This window comes from Ambystoma mexicanum, chromosome 4q (assembly GCF_040938575.1).
Source record: "Ambystoma mexicanum isolate Mex_15411 chromosome 4q, UKY_AmexF1_1, whole genome shotgun sequence".
NCBI lineage: Eukaryota > Metazoa > Chordata > Amphibia > Caudata > Ambystomatidae > Ambystoma > Ambystoma mexicanum.
In genome coordinates, this window is record NC_090928.1 from 527,469,816 (window position 1) to 527,483,994 (window position 14,179).

The 14,179-nt window shown below is 38.1% G+C and overlaps 3 non-coding genes across 3 annotated transcripts; all 3 read right to left on the minus strand.

Annotated features, from left to right (window-relative positions):
- Positions 1-1,478: 1,478 nt before the first annotated feature.
- On the minus strand, positions 1,479-1,551 carry TRNAK-CUU (transfer RNA lysine (anticodon CUU)). Its single transcript has one exon. It is a non-coding gene; the product is annotated as a tRNA-Lys (tRNA).
- A 5,859-nt stretch (positions 1,552-7,410) lies between these two features.
- TRNAK-CUU (transfer RNA lysine (anticodon CUU)) lies at positions 7,411-7,483 on the minus strand. The gene has a single exon. It is a non-coding gene; the product is annotated as a tRNA-Lys (tRNA).
- A 1,112-nt stretch (positions 7,484-8,595) lies between these two features.
- Positions 8,596-8,668, minus strand: TRNAK-CUU (transfer RNA lysine (anticodon CUU)). The gene has a single exon. It is a non-coding gene; the product is annotated as a tRNA-Lys (tRNA).
- Positions 8,669-14,179: the final 5,511 nt, after the last annotated feature.

Here is a 14,179-nt window from a genome sequence, read left to right on the forward strand (position 1 = left end):
AGAGTCTCATGCTCTACCAACTGAGCTAGCCGGGCTCCTTTGGGTGCCTATAATTTTCTTCCCTATCCTGGCACTGCCGTTTTCCACAGATAGGATGCTGTGTAATCATAGGCTCAGGTGGAGTTTGGAAAGAAAATACACATCAGCCAGAGGCAGAAATAGTCTAAGAAAGTATCAAACACAATTACCAGTCAATATCAGAACGCTTTGAAGAATATCAGGAAATAGCCGATTAAACCTGTGTGAAAAAAAAGTCTTATTTGTGTTTTCTCCACTTTATTTTATAGTAAGATGATAGATACTTTTTCTTTTACAGTGAATACATTAAGGTATGGTATTGGCACATTAAACATCATCCTGACATGTATTCATATATTCAACTTTAACAATGAAAATACTGCAAATATTGTGAAGAGACTTTCAATGTCTCTCTTTTTTGTCGAAAAACACTAAAAATTTAGTAGTTTTTGTCCAACATGGGGCTTGAACCCACTACCCTGAGATTAAGAGTCTCATGCTCTACCCGCTGAGCTAGCCGGGCTCCTTTGGATGCCTATAGTTTTCCTCCCTATCCCTGCACTGCCGTTTTCCACAGATAGGATGCTGTGTAATCATAGGCTCTGGTGGAGTTTGGAAAGAAAATACACATCAGCCAGAGGCAGAAATAGTCTAAGAAAGTATCAAACACAATTACCAGTCAATATCAGAACGCATTGAAGAATATCAGGAAATAGCCGATTAAACCTGTGTGGAAAAAAGTCTTATTTGAGTTTTCTCCACTTTATTTTATAGTAAGATGATACATACTTTTTCTTTTACAGTGAATACATTAAGGTGTGGTATTGCCCCATTACACATCATCCAGACATGCATTCATATATTGCATGTTAACAATCAAATTATTGCAAATATTGTAAAGAGACTTTCAATTTCTATTTTTTTGGTCAAAAAGCACTAAGATTTTAGTTGTTTTCGCCCAACGTGGGTTTCGCACCCACGACCCTGAGATTAAGAGTCTCATGCTCTACCGACTGAGCTAGCCGGGCTCCTTTGGATGCCTATAGTTTTCTTCCCTATCCCTGCACTGCCGCTTTCCACAGATAGGATGCTGTGTAATCATAGGCTCTGGTGGAGTTTGGAAAGAAAATACACATCAGCCAGAGGCAGAAATAGTCTAAGAAAGTATCAAACACAATTACCAGTCAATATCAGAACGCATTGAAGAATATCAGGAAATAGCCGATTAAACCTGTGTGGAAAAAAGTCTTATTTGTGTTTTCTCCACATTATTTTATAGTAAGATGATGCATACTTTTTCTTTTACAGTGAATACATTAAGGTATGGTATTGCCCCATTACACATCATCCAGACATGCATTCATATATTGCATGTTAACAATGAAAATATTGCAAATATTGTAAAGAGACTTTCAATTTCTATTTTTTTGGTCAAAAAGCACTAAAATTTTAGTTGTTTTCGCCCAACGTGGGGCTCGAACCCACGACCCTGAGATTAAGAGTCTCATGCTCTACCGACTGAGCTAGCCGGGCTCCTTTGGATTCCTATAGTTTTCTTCCCTATCCCTGCACTGCCGTTTTCCACAGATAGGATGCTGTGTAATCATAGGCTCTGGTGGAGTTTGGAAAGAAAATACACATCAGCCAGAGGCAGAAATAGTCTAAGAAAGTATCAAACACAATTACCAGTCAATATCTGAACGCATTGAAGAATATCAGGAAATAGCCGATTAAACCTGTGTGGAAAAAAGTCTTATTTGTGTTTTCTCCACTTTATTTTATAGTAAGATGATACATACTTTTTCTTTTACAGTGAATACATTAAGGTGTGGTATTGCCCCATTACACATCATCCAGACATGCATTCATATATTGCATGTTAACAATGAAAATATTACAAATATTGTAAAGAGACTTTCAATTTCTATTTTTTTGGTCAAAAAGCACTAAAATTTTAGTCGTTTTCGCCCAACGTGGGGCTCAAACCCACGACCCTGAGATTAAGAGTCTCATGCTCTACCGACTGAGCTAGTTGGGCTCCTTTGGATGCCTATAGTTTTCTTCCCTATCCCTGCACTGCCGTTTTCCACAGATAGGATGTATTTTTTTGGTCAAAAAGTCCTACAATTTTAGTTGTTTTCGCCCAACGTGGGGCTCAAACCCACGACCCTGAGATTAAGAGTCTCATGCTCTACTGACTGAGCTAGCCGGGCTCCTTTGGATGCCTATAGTTTTCTTCCCTATCCCTGCACTGCCGTTTTCCACAGATAGGATGCTGTGTAATCATAGGCTCAGGTGGAGTTTGGAAAGAAAATACACATCAGCCAGAGGCAGAAATAGTCTAAGAAAGTATCAAACACAATTACCAGTCAATATCAGAACGCATTGAAGAATATCAGGAAATAGCCGATTAAACCTGTGTGAAAAAAAAGTCTTATTTGTGTTTTCTCCACTTTATTTTATAGTAAGATGATAGATACTTTTTCTTTTACAGTGAATACATTAAGGTATGGTATTGCCCCATTACACATCATCCAGACATTCATTCATATATTGCATGTTAACAATGAAAATATTGCAAATATTGTGAAGAGACTTTCAATATCTATTTTTTTGGTCAAAAAGCACTAAAATTTTAGTTGTTTTCGCCCAACATGGAACTCGAACCCACGACCCTGAGATTAAGAGTCTCATGCTCTACCAACTGAGCTAGCCGGGCTCCTTTGGGTGCCTATAATTTTCTTCCCTATCCTGGCACTGCCGTTTTCCACAGATAGGATGCTGTGTAATCATAGGCTCAGGTGGAGTTTGGAAAGAAAATACACATCAGCCAGAGGCAGAAATAGTCTAAGAAAGTATCAAACACAATTACCAGTCAATATCAGAACGCTTTGAAGAATATCAGGAAATAGCCGATTAAACCTGTGTGAAAAAAAAGTCTTATTTGTGTTTTCTCCACTTTATTTTATAGTAAGATGATAGATACTTTTTCTTTTACAGTGAATACATTAAGGTATGGTATTGGCACATTAAACATCATCCTGACATGTATTCATATATTCAACTTTAACAATGAAAATACTGCAAATATTGTGAAGAGACTTTCAATGTCTCTCTTTTTTGTCGAAAAACACTAAAAATATAGTAGTTTTTGTCCAACATGGGGCTTGAACCCACGACCCTGAGATTAAGAGTCTCATGCTCTACCCGCTGAGCTAGCCGGGCTCCTTTGGATGCCTATAGTTTTCTTCCCTATCCCTGCACTGCCGTTTTCCACAGATAGGATGTATTTTTTTGGTCAAAAAGCAGTACAATTTTAGTTGTTTTCGCCCAACGTGGGGCTCAAACCCACGACCCTGAGATTAAGATTCTCATGCTCTACCTACTGAGCTAGCCGGACTCATTTGGATACCTATAGTTTTCTTCCCTATCCCTGCACTGCCGTTTTCCACAGATAGGATGCTGTGTAATCATAGGCTCTGGTGGAGTTTGGAAAGAAAATACACATCAGCCAGAGGCAGAAATAGTCTAAGAAAGTATCAAACACAATTACCAGTCAATATCAGAACGCATTGAAGAATATCAGGAAATAGCCGATTAAACCTGTGTGGAAACAAGTCTTATTTGTGTTTTCTCACCCTTTATTTTATAGTAAGATGATACATACTTTTTCTTTTACAGTGAATACATTAAGGTATGGTATTGCCCCATTACACATCATGTAGACATGCATTCATATATTGCATGTTAACAATGAAAATATTGCAAATATTGTGAAGAGACTTTCAATATCTATTTTTTTGGTCAAAAAGCACTAAAATTTTAGTTGTTTTCGCCCAACGTGGGGCTCGAACCCACGACCCTGAGATCAAGAGTCTCATGCTCTACCGACTGAGCTAGCCGGGCTCCTTTGGATGCCTATAGTTTTCTTCCCTATCCCTGCACTGCCGTTTTCCACAGATAGGATGCTGTGTAATCATAGGCTCAGGTGGAGTTTGGAAAGAAAATACACATCAGCCAGAGGCAGAAATAGTCTAAGAAAGTATCAAACACAATTACCAGTCAATATCAGAACGCATTGAAGAATATCAGGAAATAGCCGATTAAACCTGTGTGGAAAAAAGTCTTATTTGAGTTTTCTCCACTTTATTTTATAGTAAGATGATACATACTTTTTCTTTTACAGTGAATACATTAAGGTGTGGTATTGCCCCATTACACATCATCCAGACATGCATTCATATATTGCATGTTAACAATCAAATTATTGCAAATATTGTAAAGAGACTTTCAATTTCTATTTTTTTGGTCAAAAAGCACTAAGATTTTAGTTGTTTTCGCCCAACGTGGGTTTCGCACCCACGACCCTGAGATTAAGAGTCTCATGCTCTACCGACTGAGCTAGCCGGGCTCCTTTGGATGCCTATAGTTTTCTTCCCTATCCCTGCACTGCCGCTTTCCACAGATAGGATGCTGTGTAATCATAGGCTCTGGTGGAGTTTGGAAAGAAAATACACATCAGCCAGAGGCAGAAATAGTCTAAGAAAGTATCAAACACAATTACCAGTCAATATCAGAACGCATTGAAGAATATCAGGAAATAGCCGATTAAACATGTGTGGAAAAAAGTCTTATTTGTGTTTTCTCCACTTTATTTTATAGTAAGATGATACATACTTTTTCTTTTACAGTGAATACATTAAGGTGTGGTATTGCCCCATTACACATCATCCAGACATGCATTCATATATTGCATGTTAACAATGAAAATATTGCAAATATTGTAAAGAGACTTTCAATTTCTATTTTTTTGGTCAAAAAGCACTAAAATTTTAGTCGTTTTCGCCCAACGTGGGGCTCAAACCCACGACCCTGAGATTAAGAGTCTCATGCTCTACCGACTGAGCTAGCTGGGCTCCTTTGGATGCCTATAGTTTTCTTCCCTATCCCTGCACTGCCGTTTTCCACAGATAGGATGTATTTTTTTGGTCAAAAAGTCCTACAATTTTATTTGTTTTCGCCCAACGTGGGGCTCAAACCCATGACCCTGAGATTAAGAGTCTCATGCTCTACTGACTGAGCTAGCCGGGCTCCTTTGGATGCCTATAGTTTTCTTCCCTATCCCTGCACTGCCGTTTTCCACAGATAGGATGCTGTGTAATCATAGGCTCAGGTGGAGTTTGGAAAGAAAATACACATCAGCCAGAGGCAGAAATAGTCTAAGAAAGTATCAAACACAATTACCAGTCAATATCAGAACGCATTGAAGAATATCAGGAAATAGCCGATTAAACCTGTGTGAAAAAAAAGTCTTATTTGTGTTTTCTCCACTTTATTTTATAGTAAGATGATAGATACTTTTTCTTTTACAGTGAATACATTAAGGTATGGTATTGCCCCATTACACATCATCCAGACATTCATTCATATATTGCATGTTAACAATGAAAATATTGCAAATATTGTGAAGAGACTTTCAATATCTATTTTTTTGGTCAAAAAGCACTAAAATTTTAGTTGTTTTCGCCCAACGTGGAACTCAAACCCACGACCCTGAGATTAAGAGTCTCATGCTCTACCAACTGAGCTAGCCGGGCTCCTTTGGGTGCCTATAATTTTCTTCCCTATCCTGGCACTGCCGTTTTCCACAGATAGGATGCTGTGTAATCATAGGCTCAGGTGGAGTTTGGAAAGAAAATACACATCAGCCAGAGGCAGAAATAGTCTAAGAAAGTATCAAACACAATTACCAGTCAATATCAGAACGCTTTGAAGAATATCAGGAAATAGCCGATTAAACCTGTGTGAAAAAAAAGTCTTATTTGTGTTTTCTCCACTTTATTTTATAGTAAGATGATAGATACTTTTTCTTTTACAGTGAATACATTAAGGTATGGTATTGGCACATTAAACATCATCCTGACATGTATTCATATATTCAACTTTAACAATGAAAATACTGCAAATATTGTGAAGAGACTTTCAATGTCTCTCTTTTTTGTCGAAAAACACTAAAAATTTAGTAGTTTTTGTCCAACATGGGGCTTGAACCCACTACCCTGAGATTAAGAGTCTCATGCTCTACCTGCTGAGCTAGCCGGGCTCCTTTGGATGCCTATAGTTTTCCTCCCTATCCCTGCACTGCCGTTTTCCACAGATAGGATGCTGTGTAATCATAGGCTCTGGTGGAGTTTGGAAAGAAAATACACATCAGCCAGAGGCAGAAATAGTCTAAGAAAGTATCAAACACAATTACCAGTCAATATCAGAACGCATTGAAGAATATCAGGAAATAGCCGATTAAAAATGTGTGGAAAAAAGTCTTATTTGTGTTTTCTCACCCTTTATTTTATAGTAAGATGATACATACTTTTTCTTTTACAGTGAATACATTAAGGTATGGTATTGCACCATTACACATCATGTAGACATGCATTCATATATTGCATGTTAACAATGAAAATATTGCAAATATTGTGAAGAAACTTTCAATATCTATTTTTTTGGTCAAAAAGCACTAAAATTTTAGTTGTTTTCGCCCAACGTGGGGCTCGAACCCACGACCCTGAGATCAAGAGTCTCATGCTCTACCGACTGAGCTAGCCGGGCTCCTTTGGATGCCTATAGTTTTCTTCCCTATCCCTGCACTGCCGTTTTCCACAGATAGGATGCTGTGTAATCATAGGCTCAGGTGGAGTTTGGAAAGAAAATACACATCAGCCAGAGGCAGAAATAGTCTAAGAAAGTATCAAACACAATTACCAGTCAATATCAGAACGCATTGAAGAATATCAGGAAATAGCTGATTAAACCTGTGTGAAAAAAAAGTCTTATTTGTGTTTTCTCCACTTTATTTTATAGTAAGATGATAGATACTTTTTCTTTTACAGTGAATACATTAAGGTATGGTATTGCCCCATTACACATCATCCAGACATTCATTCATATATTGCATGTTAACAATGAAAATATTGCAAATATTGTGAAGAGACTTTCAATATTTATTTTTCTGGTCAAAAAGCACTAAAATTTGAGTTGTTTTCGCCCAACGTGGAACTGGAACCCACGACCCTGAGATTAAGAGTCTCATGCTCTACCGACTGAGCTAGCCGGGCTCCTTTGGATGCCTATAGTTTTCTTCCCTATCCCTGCACTGCCGTTTTCCACAGATAGGATGTATTTTTTTGGTCAAAAAGCACTACAATTTTAGTTGTTTTCGCCCAACGTGGGGCTCGAACCCACGACCCTGAGATTAAGAGTCTCATGCTCTACTGACTGAGCTAGCCGGGCTCCTTTGGATGCCTATAGTTTTCTTCCCTATCCCTGCACTGCCGTTTTCCACAGATAGGATGTATTTTTTTGGTCAAAAAGCACTACAATTTTAGTTGTTTTTGCCCAACGTGGGGCTCGAACCCACGACCCTGAGATTAAGAGTCTCATGCTCTACCGACTGAGCTAGCCGGGCTCCTTTTGATGCCTATAGTTTTCTTCCCTATCCCTGCACTGCCGTTTTCCACAGATAGGATGTATTTTTTTGGTCAAAAAGCAGTACAATTTTAGTTGTTTTCGCCCAACGTGGGGCTCAAACCCACGACCCTGAGATTAAGAATCTCATGCTCTACCTACTGAGCTAGCCGGACTCATTTGGATACCTATAGTTTTCTTCCCTATCCCTGCACTGCCGTTTTCCACAGATAGGATGCTGTGTAATCATAGGCTCTGGTGGAGTTTGGAAAGAAAATACACATCAGCCAGAGGCAGAAATAGTCTAAGAAAGTATCAAACACAATTATCAGTCAATATCAGAACGCATTGAAGAATATCAGGAAATAGCTGATTAAACCTGTGTGGAAAAAAGTCTTATTTGTGTTTTCTCCACTTTATTTTATAGTAAGATGATACATACTTTTTCTTTTACAGTGAATACATTAAGGTGTGGTATTGCCCCATTACACATCATCCAGACATGCATTCATATATTGCATGTTAACAATCAAAATATTGCAAATATTGTAAAGAGACTTTCAATTTCTATTTTTTTGGTCAAAAAGCACTAAGATTTTAGTTGTTTTCGCCCAACGTGGGTTTCGCACCCACGACCCTGAGATTAAGAGTCTCATGCTCTACCGACTGAGCTAGCCGGGCTCCTTTGGATGCCTATAGTTTTCTTCCCTATCCCTGCACTGCCGCTTTCCACAGATAGGATGCTGTGTAATCATAGGCTCTGGTGGAGTTTGGAAAGAAAATACACATCAGCCAGAGGCAGAAATAGTCTAAGAAAGTATCAAACACAATTACCAGTCAATATCAGAACGCATTGAAGAATATCAGGAAATAGCCGATTAAACCTGTGTGGAAAAAAGTCTTATTTGTGTTTTCTCCACATTATTTTATAGTAAGATGATGCATACTTTTTCTTTTACAGTGAATACATTAAGGTATGGTATTGCCCCATTACACATCATCCAGACATGCATTCATATATTGCATGTTAACAATGAAAATATTGCAAATATTGTAAAGAGACTTTCAATTTCTATTTTTTTGGTCAAAAAGCACTAAAATTTTAGTTGTTTTCGCCCAACGTGGGGCTCGAACCCACGACCCTGAGATTAAGAGTCTCATGCTCTACCGACTGAGCTAGCCGGGCTCCTTTGGATTCCTATAGTTTTCTTCCCTATCCCTGCACTGCCGTTTTCCACAGATAGGATGCTGTGTAATCATAGGCTCTGGTGGAGTTTGGAAAGAAAATACACATCAGCCAGAGGCAGAAATAGTCTAAGAAAGTATCAAACACAATTACCAGTCAATATCTGAACGCATTGAAGAATATCAGGAAATAGCCGATTAAACCTGTGTGGAAAAAAGTCTTATTTGTGTTTTCTCCACTTTATTTTATAGTAAGATGATACATACTTTTTCTTTTACAGTGAATACATTAAGGTGTGGTATTGCCCCATTACACATCATCCAGACATGCATTCATATATTGCATGTTAACAATGAAAATATTACAAATATTGTAAAGAGACTTTCAATTTCTATTTTTTTGGTCAAAAAGCACTAAAATTTTAGTCGTTTTCGCCCAACGTGGGGCTCAAACCCACGACCCTGAGATTAAGAGTCTCATGCTCTACCGACTGAGCTAGTTGGGCTCCTTTGGATGCCTATAGTTTTCTTCCCTATCCCTGCACTGCCGTTTTCCACAGATAGGATGTATTTTTTTGGTCAAAAAGTCCTACAATTTTAGTTGTTTTCGCCCAACGTGGGGCTCAAACCCACGACCCTGAGATTAAGAGTCTCATGCTCTACTGACTGAGCTAGCCGGGCTCCTTTGGATGCCTATCGTTTTCTTCCCTATCCCTGCACTGCCGTTTTCCACAGATAGGATGCTGTGTAATCATAGGCTCAGGTGGAGTTTGGAAAGAAAATACACATCAGCCAGAGGCAGAAATAGTCTAAGAAAGTATCAAACACAATTACCAGTCAATATCAGAACGCATTGAAGAATATCAGGAAATAGCCGATTAAACCTGTGTGAAAAAAAAGTCTTATTTGTGTTTTCTCCACTTTATTTTATAGTAAGATGATAGATACTTTTTCTTTTACAGTGAATACATTAAGGTATGGTATTGCCCCATTACACATCATCCAGACATTCATTCATATATTGCATGTTAACAATGAAAATATTGCAAATATTGTGAAGAGACTTTCAATATCTATTTTTTTGGTCAAAAAGCACTAAAATTTTAGTTGTTTTCGCCCAACATGGAACTCGAACCCACGACCCTGAGATTAAGAGTCTCATGCTCTACCAACTGAGCTAGCCGGGCTCCTTTGGGTGCCTATAATTTTCTTCCCTATCCTGGCACTGCCGTTTTCCACAGATAGGATGCTGTGTAATCATAGGCTCAGGTGGAGTTTGGAAAGAAAATACACATCAGCCAGAGGCAGAAATAGTCTAAGAAAGTATCAAACACAATTACCAGTCAATATCAGAACGCTTTGAAGAATATCAGGAAATAGCCGATTAAACCTGTGTGAAAAAAAAGTCTTATTTGTGTTTTCTCCACTTTATTTTATAGTAAGATGATAGATACTTTTTCTTTTACAGTGAATACATTAAGGTATGGTATTGGCACATTAAACATCATCCTGACATGTATTCATATATTCAACTTTAACAATGAAAATACTGCAAATATTGTGAAGAGACTTTCAATGTCTCTCTTTTTTGTCGAAAAACACTAAAAATATAGTAGTTTTTGTCCAACATGGGGCTTGAACCCACGACCCTGAGATTAAGAGTCTCATGCTCTACCCGCTGAGCTAGCCGGGCTCCTTTGGATGCCTATAGTTTTCTTCCCTATCCCTGCACTGCCGTTTTCCACAGATAGGATGTATTTTTTTGGTCAAAAAGCAGTACAATTTTAGTTGTTTTCGCCCAACGTGGGGCTCAAACCCACGACCCTGAGATTAAGATTCTCATGCTCTACCTACTGAGCTAGCCGGACTCATTTGGATACCTATAGTTTTCTTCCCTATCCCTGCACTGCCGTTTTCCACAGATAGGATGCTGTGTAATCATAGGCTCTGGTGGAGTTTGGAAAGAAAATACACATCAGCCAGAGGCAGAAATAGTCTAAGAAAGTATCAAACACAATTACCAGTCAATATCAGAACGCATTGAAGAATATCAGGAAATAGCCGATTAAACCTGTGTGGAAACAAGTCTTATTTGTGTTTTCTCACCCTTTATTTTATAGTAAGATGATACATACTTTTTCTTTTACAGTGAATACATTAAGGTATGGTATTGCCCCATTACACATCATGTAGACATGCATTCATATATTGCATGTTAACAATGAAAATATTGCAAATATTGTGAAGAGACTTTCAATATCTATTTTTTTGGTCAAAAAGCACTAAAATTTTAGTTGTTTTCGCCCAACGTGGGGCTCGAACCCACGACCCTGAGATCAAGAGTCTCATGCTCTACCGACTGAGCTAGCCGGGCTCCTTTGGATGCCTATAGTTTTCTTCCCTATCCCTGCACTGCCGTTTTCCACAGATAGGATGCTGTGTAATCATAGGCTCAGGTGGAGTTTGGAAAGAAAATACACATCAGCCAGAGGCAGAAATAGTCTAAGAAAGTATCAAACACAATTACCAGTCAATATCAGAACGCATTGAAGAATATCAGGAAATAGCCGATTAAACCTGTGTGGAAAAAAGTCTTATTTGAGTTTTCTCCACTTTATTTTATAGTAAGATGATACATACTTTTTCTTTTACAGTGAATACATTAAGGTGTGGTATTGCCCCATTACACATCATCCAGACATGCATTCATATATTGCATGTTAACAATCAAATTATTGCAAATATTGTAAAGAGACTTTCAATTTCTATTTTTTTGGTCAAAAAGCACTAAGATTTTAGTTGTTTTCGCCCAACGTGGGTTTCGCACCCACGACCCTGAGATTAAGAGTCTCATGCTCTACCGACTGAGCTAGCCGGGCTCCTTTGGATGCCTATAGTTTTCTTCCCTATCCCTGCACTGCCGCTTTCCACAGATAGGATGCTGTGTAATCATAGGCTCTGGTGGAGTTTGGAAAGAAAATACACATCAGCCAGAGGCAGAAATAGTCTAAGAAAGTATCAAACACAATTACCAGTCAATATCAGAACGCATTGAAGAATATCAGGAAATAGCCGATTAAACATGTGTGGAAAAAAGTCTTATTTGTGTTTTCTCCACTTTATTTTATAGTAAGATGATACATACTTTTTCTTTTACAGTGAATACATTAAGGTGTGGTATTGCCCCATTACACATCATCCAGACATGCATTCATATATTGCATGTTAACAATGAAAATATTGCAAATATTGTAAAGAGACTTTCAATTTCTATTTTTTTGGTCAAAAAGCACTAAAATTTTAGTCGTTTTCGCCCAACGTGGGGCTCAAACCCACGACCCTGAGATTAAGAGTCTCATGCTCTACCGACTGAGCTAGCTGGGCTCCTTTGGATGCCTATAGTTTTCTTCCCTATCCCTGCACTGCCGTTTTCCACAGATAGGATGTATTTTTTTGGTCAAAAAGTCCTACAATTTTATTTGTTTTCGCCCAACGTGGGGCTCAAACCCATGACCCTGAGATTAAGAGTCTCATGCTCTACTGACTGAGCTAGCCGGGCTCCTTTGGATGCCTATAGTTTTCTTCCCTATCCCTGCACTGCCGTTTTCCACAGATAGGATGCTGTGTAATCATAGGCTCAGGTGGAGTTTGGAAAGAAAATACACATCAGCCAGAGGCAGAAATAGTCTAAGAAAGTATCAAACACAATTACCAGTCAATATCAGAACGCATTGAAGAATATCAGGAAATAGCCGATTAAACCTGTGTGAAAAAAAAGTCTTATTTGTGTTTTCTCCACTTTATTTTATAGTAAGATGATAGATACTTTTTCTTTTACAGTGAATACATTAAGGTATGGTATTGCCCCATTACACATCATCCAGACATTCATTCATATATTGCATGTTAACAATGAAAATATTGCAAATATTGTGAAGAGACTTTCAATATCTATTTTTTTGGTCAAAAAGCACTAAAATTTTAGTTGTTTTCGCCCAACGTGGAACTCAAACCCACGACCCTGAGATTAAGAGTCTCATGCTCTACCAACTGAGCTAGCCGGGCTCCTTTGGGTGCCTATAATTTTCTTCCCTATCCTGGCACTGCCGTTTTCCACAGATAGGATGCTGTGTAATCATAGGCTCAGGTGGAGTTTGGAAAGAAAATACACATCAGCCAGAGGCAGAAATAGTCTAAGAAAGTATCAAACACAATTACCAGTCAATATCAGAACGCTTTGAAGAATATCAGGAAATAGCCGATTAAACCTGTGTGAAAAAAAAGTCTTATTTGTGTTTTCTCCACTTTATTTTATAGTAAGATGATAGATACTTTTTCTTTTACAGTGAATACATTAAGGTATGGTATTGGCACATTAAACATCATCCTGACATGTATTCATATATTCAACTTTAACAATGAAAATACTGCAAATATTGTGAAGAGACTTTCAATGTCTCTCTTTTTTGTCGAAAAACACTAAAAATTTAGTAGTTTTTGTCCAACATGGGGCTTGAACCCACTACCCTGAGATTAAGAGTCTCATGCTCTACCTGCTGAGCTAGCCGGGCTCCTTTGGATGCCTATAGTTTTCCTCCCTATCCCTGCACTGCCGTTTTCCACAGATAGGATGCTGTGTAATCATAGGCTCTGGTGGAGTTTGGAAAGAAAATACACATCAGCCAGAGGCAGAAATAGTCTAAGAAAGTATCAAACACAATTACCAGTCAATATCAGAACGCATTGAAGAATATCAGGAAATAGCCGATTAAAAATGTGTGGAAAAAAGTCTTATTTGTGTTTTCTCACCCTTTATTTTATAGTAAGATGATACATACTTTTTCTTTTACAGTGAATACATTAAGGTATGGTATTGCACCATTACACATCATGTAGACATGCATTCATATATTGCATGTTAACAATGAAAATATTGCAAATATTGTGAAGAAACTTTCAATATCTATTTTTTTGGTCAAAAAGCACTAAAATTTTAGTTGTTTTCGCCCAACGTGGGGCTCGAACCCACGACCCTGAGATCAAGAGTCTCATGCTCTACCGACTGAGCTAGCCGGGCTCCTTTGGATGCCTATAGTTTTCTTCCCTATCCCTGCACTGCCGTTTTCCACAGATAGGATGCTGTGTAATCATAGGCTCAGGTGGAGTTTGGAAAGAAAATACACATCAGCCAGAGGCAGAAATAGTCTAAGAAAGTATCAAACACAATTACCAGTCAATATCAGAACGCATTGAAGAATATCAGGAAATAGCTGATTAAACCTGTGTGAAAAAAAAGTCTTATTTGTGTTTTCTCCACTTTATTTTATAGTAAGATGATAGATACTTTTTCTTTTACAGTGAATACATTAAGGTATGGTATTGCCCCATTACACATCATCCAGACATTCATTCATATATTGCATGTTAACAATGAAAATATTGCAAATATTGTGAAGAGACTTTCAATATTTATTTTTCTGGTCAAAAAGCACTAAAATTTGAGTTGTTTTCG